The sequence below is a fragment of the Nyctereutes procyonoides genome, unplaced genomic scaffold (assembly GCF_905146905.1).
Source record: "Nyctereutes procyonoides isolate TBG_1078 unplaced genomic scaffold, NYPRO_anot_genome, whole genome shotgun sequence".
NCBI lineage: Eukaryota > Metazoa > Chordata > Mammalia > Carnivora > Canidae > Nyctereutes > Nyctereutes procyonoides.
This window is the reverse complement of record NW_026575137.1, coordinates 11,322,615-11,332,917: the sequence shown is the minus strand read 5'-3', so window position 1 is coordinate 11,332,917 and position 10,303 is coordinate 11,322,615. Positions and strand designations below refer to the sequence as shown.

General features: G+C 35.5%; 1 pseudogene; it reads right to left on the bottom strand.

The window, feature by feature from the left end:
* Nucleotides 1-576: 576 nt before the first annotated feature.
* Nucleotides 577-1,204, bottom strand: LOC129495734 (translocon-associated protein subunit gamma-like; annotated as a pseudogene).
* Between the last annotated feature and the right edge of the window lie 9,099 nt (nt 1,205-10,303).

Below are 10,303 nucleotides of genomic sequence, written 5' to 3'. Positions count from 1 at the left end.
ACATAATATTAACAAATCAAATCCAGCAATGTATCAAAAGGATAATAATACACTGACCTCTATCAAAAGTATAATAACACATTAATTCAGGTTGGCTTAATATCCAAAGTCATTCGAATTCACTACAGTAACAGAATAAGAAGGAAATTATATGATCAACTTAAGTGAGGCAGAAAAAGTATCTGACAAAATTCAACACTCATTCAAGGAATAGAAGGGAACTTCCATATATACAATGGAATATTAGACATAAAAAGGAATGAAATCTTGCCATTTGCAACAACATGGATGGAGCTAGAGAGTATTATTTATGCTAAATAAGTCAAAGAAAGACAAATACCATATGATTTCACTCATATGTGGAATCTAAAAAACAAAACAAACAGACATAGGTGGGAATAAAGAGAGAAAACCAAGCAACGGACTCTTAACTATAGAGAACAAACTAATAGTTACCAAAGGGGAGGTGGATGAGGCAATGGGTTAAACAGGAGATGGGGTTTAAGAAGTACTTGTTGTGATGACCACCAGGTGTTTTTTTTTTTCAAGATTTTATTTATTTATTCATGATAGACATTTTTTTCCCTCTCAATTCATTTAATTTCAACAATCTGTCAAAAAAAGAGCCAATAAACAAATACTGAATTACATTTTGTTGGGTTTTTCAAACCCTCCAACTGCAGACTATAAAAACATCTTGTGTGTCTCTCACTCTGACCACCCTGTTACTTTTCCATATACCACAGGCCACCCATAGATACAAAGCCAGGGGCCAAAGCTGATAGGGTCTACTTGGAGCCAGTAGACAGAAGGGCGATGAGGCCTGATGAAGCACTTATGGACAAAATATAGTTCACATTTGGGTTGAAGTTCTTCAATATAAAAAAGGAGGCAACAATGACCAAGACCAGGAATAGGGTGTTGTTATAGAAGATGGAAAATGTTGTAGCTTCATAATCAGCAACTTCATTCTTCTTCCACAAAATTCTTTCATCTTTTTCCTTTCGAGACATCTTTCTGTTATCAGCTTCAGAGAGTTTTCAAGTCACTTCTTTGGAAATAGCATCCTCCCTCTTCTGTGCTACTTTGTGTTTAAGAATAAATTTCACGTTTTTGTATGTGAAAGCCACAGGTAAGTGCTTACTAGGGTCATCACACTATAGAGCACGGCTGACTGAATAAGATCCATATGCTATATTCTCTAATACAGCCAGATGGGGATGGTGGACACAATGAAGGCGTTCCCGAAGAGAGAGAGAGAGAGAGAGAGAGAGAGAGAGAGAGAAAGAGAGAGAGAGTGAGAGAGGCAGAGACACGGCAGAGGAAGAAGCAGGCTCCATGCAGGTAGCCCAACACGGAACTCGATCCTGGAACTCCAGGATCATGCCCTGGGCCAAAGGCAGGCGCTAAACCATTGAGCCACCCAGGAATATCCCCCTGGTACCAGGTGTTATACAGAAGTATTGAATCATTAAATTGTATACCTGAAACTAATATTACACTATATATTAACTAACTGGAATTTAAATAAAAACTTAAAAAAATAACTTTCTCAGCATCATAAAGTGCATCCATTAAAAACTTACACTCAAAAAAAAAATTAAAAACTTACACTCAACATTATATGTGATGGTAAAATATTGACTGTTTTACTATTAGCTTGGAGGAAAAAGAAGGATATCCGTTCTCACCACTTCTATTCACCGTATACTGAAAGTCCTAGCCTAGCAATAGAGAAAATAAATAAATAAAATGGGGAAAAAGGGAAAGGAAGAAGAAATCCTATGGTTGATAACAGACACATACCAAGTAATCTACAAAGAAATGATTAGAAATAATAATTGATCAAAGTAATGGCATACTGGATCAAGTTACAAAATTTCTCTCTACTAGCAATTAAATGAGCAGAAAATGAAATTTTAAAATACTATTGATAATTGCATCAAAAATAATTAGCAATTAATTTAAGAAAACTTTGAAAAAATATACTAAAAATTATAAAACATTACTAAGAAATATATTCTTTAATAAATGGAGGGATAGAAAATATTTATTAATGGAAAGATTCAGTATTATTGAAATGTTTTCTCCAAGTTATCTTTAGATCAACCCAATTCCACTAAAATCCAAGCAGAATTTTAGTAGATATTGACAAGCTAATTCTAAAACATATATGGAGGGGATCCCTGGGTGGTTCAGTGGTTCAGCGCCTGCCTTTGGCCCAGGGCACGATCCTGGAGTCCCGGGATCTAGTCCCACGTTGGGCTCCCTGCATGGAGCCTGCTTCTCCCTCTGCCTGTGTCTCTGCCTCTCTCTCTCTCTCTCTCTCTCTCTCTCTCTCTCTTTTTCTGTATCATGAATAAATAAATTAAATAAATAAAAATATATGGAAATGACAAGGATTCAAGATAGCTAAATCAGTCTTGAAAAGGAACAAAGTTGAAGGACTACTGATTTCAAGAAACACTATAAAATTTCACTAATAAAGACAGTGTAGATAGACACATAAATTGGTGGAGCTGAATAGATATTCTACAAATAGACCCATAAGATTTTCAACAAAAGAAATATTTTTTTAAATATTCTTTTTTAAAGAAAAATATTTTCAGCAAATGATGTTGAAACAACTGGATACCTGCATGGGAAGTAAATCTCAATATCCCCTTCTCATGATACACAAAAGTTCATTTGAGTCAGAAGATAGACCTAAACATAAAAGCTATAATAATAAAGCTTCTATAAGAACATATAGGATAATAATTGTAGGACTTTAGGATAGGCAAAGATTTTTTAGATAGGAAAAAAACATATTAACCATAAAAGAAAAACTGATAAATTGGACTTAATTCAAGTGAAAAACTCTTGTTCATAAAAGACTTTAATAATAAAATGAAAAGGCAAGTCCACAGACTGAGGGAAAATATTTGTGATACATATAACTGATAGTGTACTTGAATCTAGCATACATAAAAAACTTCTACAACCTCTAAAAAAATGAGCAAAAGACTTGAACAGACATTTTGCAAAAGATGATATATGAATGATCACCATTAGTCATTTGGGAAAATTCAAAGTAAGACCACAGTAAAATTTTATTCAATTAGAATTGATAAAAATGTTTAAAGATTGATAATACCAAACATTGGTGAGAATGTGGAACAACTGAGCTACTCATACATTGTTGATGGAAATGCAAAGTGGTACAACCATCTTAGAAAACTCACAAATTTGGGGGATCCCTGGGTGGCGCAGCGGTTTGGCGCCTGCCTTTGGCCCAGGGCGCGATCCTGGAGACCCGGGATCGAAACCCACGTCAGGCTCCCGGTGCATGGAGCCTACTTCTCCCTCTGCCTGTGTCTCTGCCTCTCTCTCTCTCTGTGTGACTATCATAAATAAATAAAAATTAAAAAAAAAAAGAAAACTCACAAATTTATAAATTTCAACACATATGTACCTATTACCCAGAAATTGCACTCCTAGATATTTACCCCCACCCCCCGCTCCACAAATGAAGACATATATCCATAAAAGGATCTGTAGAATGTTCCTGTCAGCTTTAATCATGATCACTCTAAATGGAAATAACTCAAATGTTCACAAACAGGAGAATGGATAAACTAATTGTCACATATTACTACTTAGTAATAAAAAAGAGATGAGCTACTGACACACAAAATAATATGGATGAATCTCAACATTATATTTAGTGAAAAAGTGAGACACAAAAGAAATACATGATATATAACTCTATTTATCTAAAGATTAATAAGAGGCAAAGATGAGCTATGATAATAGGAATCAAAAGAACGGTTACCACTGTGTGTTTGTGGGCAAGAAGAATTGACTGAAAAGGAGCACAAGGGAGCTTTCTAGGGTAACTTAAATATTCTATATCTTGATTAGGGTAGTGGTTAAATGGGTATATACAATTGTCAAAACTTATCAAATGGTACATTACTATCTGTGCATTTTACTGTATGTAAACTACAAAAAAATATCCATAAGGAACAAAACAAACAAAAACAGGTAATTAAATAATAAGAAGGTGATTAATTAAAGGCAAAATATTTTTATTGGTTGAGTTTTGAAAGAATTTTTACATGGGAAGGTAAAAAAAATGGTACCAATGCCCTAACATCTCTTCCAGAAAACGGAAACAGAGGAAACACTTCTAATTTATTCATTAGAATAATGAATTTTTAATGAAGTCAGCACTACCCTAATACCAGAACCATACAAAGATATTACTAGGAAAGAAAATTACAGACCAATATTTCTCATGAATAGAGATGCAAAAATCCCCCTCAAAATATTAGCAAAGTGAAACTAACGACATGAGAATTATACACCACAATCAAGTGAGATTTATTCCAGGTATGCAGGCTTGGTTCAACACTTGAAAACTAATTAATGTTTCATCACATTAACATGCTAAGGAAGAAAAATCATAAAATCACATCAATAGACACAGAAAAAGCATTTGAAAACATCTAACACTTATTTATGATAAAAAAAAAAACGCTCTGAAAAAAGTGGGAGAAATTAGAGAGAGTGACAAAACATGAGAGACTCCTAACTCTGGGAAATGAACAAGGGGTGGTGGAAGGGGAGGTGGGCGGGGGGACAGGGGGACTGGGTTACGGGCACTGAGGGGGGCACTTGATGGGATGAGCACTGGGTGTTATACTATATGTTGGTAAATCAAACTCCAATAAAAAAAATAAAACTCTGAATAAAAAAAAAACACCTCTCTGCAAACCAGGAATAAAAGAAAACTTCCATTACTTGGTAAAGAACATCTACAAAAACTCTACAGTTGACATCATACTTAAATGATGAAAAACTTAATGTTTTTCTCCTAAAATGGGAGACAAGATAAGAATATCCCCTTTTATCATTCCTACTCAACATCATACCAGAAGTCCTGGCTAATGCAATAAGGGAAGAAAAGGAAATAAAAGGTATATAGATTGGAAAGAAAGAAATCAAACTATCTTGTTTATAGGGGATACAATTATCTATGTAGAAAATCCCAAGGAATTAACAATAAGAACAAAAAATTATTATAACTAACAAGTGCACGTAGCAAGGTTGCAGGATACGAGTAAGGTTAATATACAAAAATCAACTGCTTTCTTATATAATGGCAATGAATAATTGGAATTTTAAATAAAAAGCAGAATAGCATTTACATTAGCACCCTAAGAAGGCATACATAAAACCAAGCATGTACATAAAAGAAAAGATACAAAACTCTGATGAAATAAATCAAAGTTGTAAATAAACAGAAGATATTCCAAGTTAATGGATAGTAAGACTTATTATTAAGATGTCAACTCTTCTCAACTTACCCCATAAATACAACTAAAATCCCCAAGTTACTTTGTGGTTATTGACAAACTGACTTTAAGGTGTATATGGCAAGGTAAAAGATCCCGAAAAGCCAACAGGATAATGAAGAGCAAAGTTGGCAGACTGGTACCACCCAACTTCTAGACTTACTTTGAGTCATTTATACCTTAATAATACTAGAAAAAACCTCAATATACAAATTAAATGCAATCTCTATCAAAATAACAGTATTTTTCACAGAACCAGAACAAATAATACTAAAATCTGCATGGAACCACAAATGGCTCTGAATAGCCAAAGCAATCTTGAGAAAAAACAAAGCAGGAGGTATCACATTCTCAAATTTCAAGATATACTACAAGGCTATAGTCATCAAAACAGTATGGCACTGGCACAAAAACAGAGATCAAAGGGAACAAAATAAAAAGCCCAGAAATTAACCCATATACATACAGTCAATTAATCTATAATAGAGAAAGCAAGAATATATAATAGGAAAAAGTTTTTTCAACAAATGAAGTTAGGAAGACTGAGCAGCTACATACAAAGAATGAAACTGGACCACTTCTTACACCATACAGAAAAATAAACTCAAAATGGATTAAAGACCTAAACGTGAGACCTGAAACCATAAAACTCCTAAGAAAGAACATAGCAGCATCTTTGACATCAATCTTAGCAACATTTTTCTAAATAAGTTTTCTCAGGCAAGGGAAACAACAAAAATAGGGATGCCTGGGTGGCTCAGCGGTTAAGCATCTATCTGCCTTCAGCCCAGGGCGTGATCCTGGAGTCCCGGGATCGAGTCCCACATCGGGCTCCCTGCATGGAGCCTGCTTCTCCCTCTGCCTGTGTCTCTTCCTCTGTCTCTGTGTCTCTCATGAATAAATAAAATCTTAAAAAATAAAACAAAGCAAACAAAAAAAAACACAAAAATAAACTATTGGGACTATACCAAATGAGAAGCTTTTTCACAACAAAGGAAAACATCAGGAAAACAAAAAGGCGACTTACTGAATGGAAGAAGAAATTTACAAATGATATATCCAATAAAGGCTTAATATCCAAAACATAAAAAGAACTTATACAATACCAGAAAAAGACCAAAACCAAAAAAACCCCACAATAATTTGATTTAAAAGCAGAAGACTTGAATAGACATTTTTCCAAAGAAGATATACAGATGGCCAACAGACACATAAAAAGATATACTTGATGTCACTAATCATCAGGGAAATGCAAATCTAAACCACAGTGAGATATTACTTTATACCTGTCAAAATGGCTAGAATCAAAAAGACAAAAAATAACAAGTACTAGTGAGGATGTAGAGATAAAGGAACCCCCATGCCCTGCTGGTAGGTATATGGAAAACAGTATAGAAGTTTCTTAAAAAAGTAAAAAAAGAGACACCATACAATAGTAAAATAGTAAAAGTAAAAATAATAGAAATACCATATAGAAGGATCCCTAGGTGGCTCAGGGGTTTAGTGCCTGCCTTCAGCCCAGGGCATGATCCTGGAGTCCCGGAATCGAGTCCCGCATCGGGTTCCCTGCATGGAGCCTGCTTCTCCCTCTGCCTGTGTCTCTGCCTCTCTCTCTTTCTCTGTGTCTCTCATGAATAAATAAATAAAATCTTAAAAAAAAAGAAATAACATATAGTATTATAGTAAATAGGAATACCATATAGTATTACAGTAAAATAGTTAAAGTAAAAATAACGGAAATATCACATATAATCCAGTAATTCCATTACTAGGTAATACCCAAAGAAAATGATAACACTAATTCAGAGTATACGCACCCTCATGTTTACTGTAGCATCATTTACAATAGCAAAGGTAAGGAAGCAACCCAAGTGTCCATCAATACATGAATGGATTAAGTTGTGGTATATACAGTCACACACAATAACTCAGCTCTAAAAAAGAATAAGAGCTTGCCATCGGCCATAACATGGATAGACCTAGAGGGTATACTGCTAAGTGAAGTAAGTCAGACAGAGATTGACAAATGCCATGATTTCACGTATATGTGGAATCTAAGTAACAAACAGATGAAGAAACGAACAAAGACAAACAAAAACCAGACTCTTAAATATAGAGAACAAACACGGTTGCCATAGGAAAGGCAGGTGGAGGGATGGGCAAAATAGATCAAGGGAATTAAGAGGTACAAATAAAATAAAATAAGTAAGTTATGGGGCACCTGGGTGGCTCAATCAGGTGAGCAGTTGAGTATCTGACTCTTGGTTTTGGCTCAAGTCATGATCTCAGGGTTGTGAGATTGAGCTTAATGCTGGGCTCCACACTCAGTGTGGAGTCTGCTTGTCCATCTCCCTCCCCTTCTGCCTTTTCCCCATCTCTCTCTTTAAAATAAATAAATAAAATCTTTAAAAAATAAAATAAGTAACTTATGGAAGTGAAAAGTACAACACGTGGAATATAATCAGTAAGACTGTAATAATGTTCTTTTGTGACAGACAGTGACTACCCTTGTAGAGAGCACTGAATAATGTATAGGATTGTTGAATCAGTATGTTGTGCACCCATACAACACTGTATGTTCAATAAAAAATAAACTGAAAAAAACTTATTATGAAGCTACAGTGATCAAGACTGAGTGGTAATAGAAAAAGAATAGACAAATAGATGAATGGAACAGAATAGAGCCCAGGATTTGATCCACATAATATAGCAAATTCATCTTTGACAAAGAAGCAAGGCAGATTAATGAAGAAACAACAGCTATTTTAACAGATTGTGCTAGAGCCACCGGGCGTGCACATGTAAAAAAAAAAAATCTAGGTACAGACTTTATCTATCACAAAAACAATAACACCAAATGGATCAGACCTCAATGTAAAACGGAAAAGTACACAACTTGTTAGAAAAAAAAAATAAGAGGAAATCTAGGTGACTACAGATCTGGCAATAAGTTTTTAGATGTAACTACAAAAGCACAATCCATGAAAGAGAATGATAACTTGGACTTCATTAAAAACAAAGCAAAACAAACAAACGAAAACAAACAAAAGACAATCAACTTCTGCTCTGCAAAAGACACTATTGAAAGAATAAAAAGACAAAGCCACAGACTGAGAGAAGACATTTGCAAAAGGTATACCTGATAAAGAACTTGTGCCCAAAACATCCAGAGAATCTTGAAACTCAACATTAAAAAGACAAATCAATTTTTAATCATGAAATCATTTTAAATGAATCAATTTTTTTTAAATGGGCAAAAAATAAAATGGGCAAAAGATCTGAACAGCATCTCACGTAAAGAAGACAGACAGATGAAAAACAAGCTTACGGAAAGACACTCAACGTCGTATGCCATTAGGTAACTGCGAGTTACAACAATGAGCAACAATGAGCTACCGCTACCCACCTCCCGGGACTGGCTAAGATCTAAAATACTGACAACATCGAATGCTGATGAAGATTTCATTCGTTTGCTCATGGAAAAGCAGTGTGGTGCAGCCATATGGGAGTACAGGAAGGGGTTTCTTAAAAAACTAACCATAGAGTCCAGCAAATCTTTTATTTACTCAGATGACTTAAAACCTATTCCCACACAAAGCCAGCACAAGAACATTTCTGGCAGATTCATTCTTAGCTACTCAACTCGGAAGCAATCACAACATCATTCAACAGGTGAATGAGTGAACAAACCGCGTACGCCCACCCAGTAGAATATTATTCAGCATTAAAAACAAAATTATAGAAGAACCTTAAATGCATATCACTAAATGAAAGAATCCAGTTTCTGGAAAGACTACATACTCTGTGGTTCCAACCACATGACATTCTAGAAAGTTCAAAACTAGAGACAATAAAAACTTCGGTGGTTGTCAGGTATTTAGGATGTAAGGGAAAGATGAATAAGTGGGGCACAGAGCCTTTTCAGGGAAATAGAACTATTTTGCATGATACGTGGCCACATGACGTTGCACATGCACAACACACCATGAACACGTCAAAGCTCACAGAACTGCACAAGGCAGAGAGTGAAGCCTAATGTAAACTACGGGCTTCAGTAATAATGTGCCAGTATTGTTTCACCAATGGTAGTAAAGGTACCGTAATAATGCGAGGTATTAATCATAGGACAACTGGGGGATGGGGGGGAGATATACGGGGACTCGCCTTTGTGTGTAATCTTTTCGTAAATCTAAAACTGCTCTAAAAAAATATTTTTTTTTGGAAGGTGGGGGGGGGTTCTCTTGAATAGATCATGTTTAGGAGATGCTGTCTCAAAATCAAACTAGTTTCTTTACAGAAGGACTTTTCAGAACCTTCGATATGCTCATATGCACTGGATTCTCTATGAGGGAGAAAACGTACAGTTTCTCCCAAACCTACTTGACTAAGAAACTTGTCTTTTTAGAGTACATCAAGGCACTACTGCTCCTTATAACACTGTGGGGAGCACTGTGGGCAATGAATTAATGACTTTTCCTGTGCATGCCTGAAAAGAAAACGATATTCCATATAAGGCGAACTTCTGCTTTCTTAGTGACAAAAATCTAAAAAGTGATTACTTGGATCAACCCTAAAATATCAAATTTTAGAGAATGTAATCGAAACGAGCCCTCAAGTCGTGATATGTAATTTTTAGATTTACTTATCTGTATGCACGTTGGAAAGCTGACATGTGTATGGCTCCATTCCACTCTCAGATTTAAAGAATGATTTGATTCTGATTTTTCTTTTTTTTTTAATTTTTTTTATTTTTTATTTTTTTTATTTATTTATGATAGTCACAGAGAGAGAGAGAGAGAGAGAGGCAGAGACATAGGCAGAGGGAGAAGCAGGCTCCATGCACTGGGAGCCCGATGTGGGATTCGATCCCGGGTCTCCAGGATCGCACCCTGGGCCAAAGGCAGGCGCCAAACCACTGCGCCACCCAGGGATCCCCTGATTCTGATTTTTCACATGCATCTTCA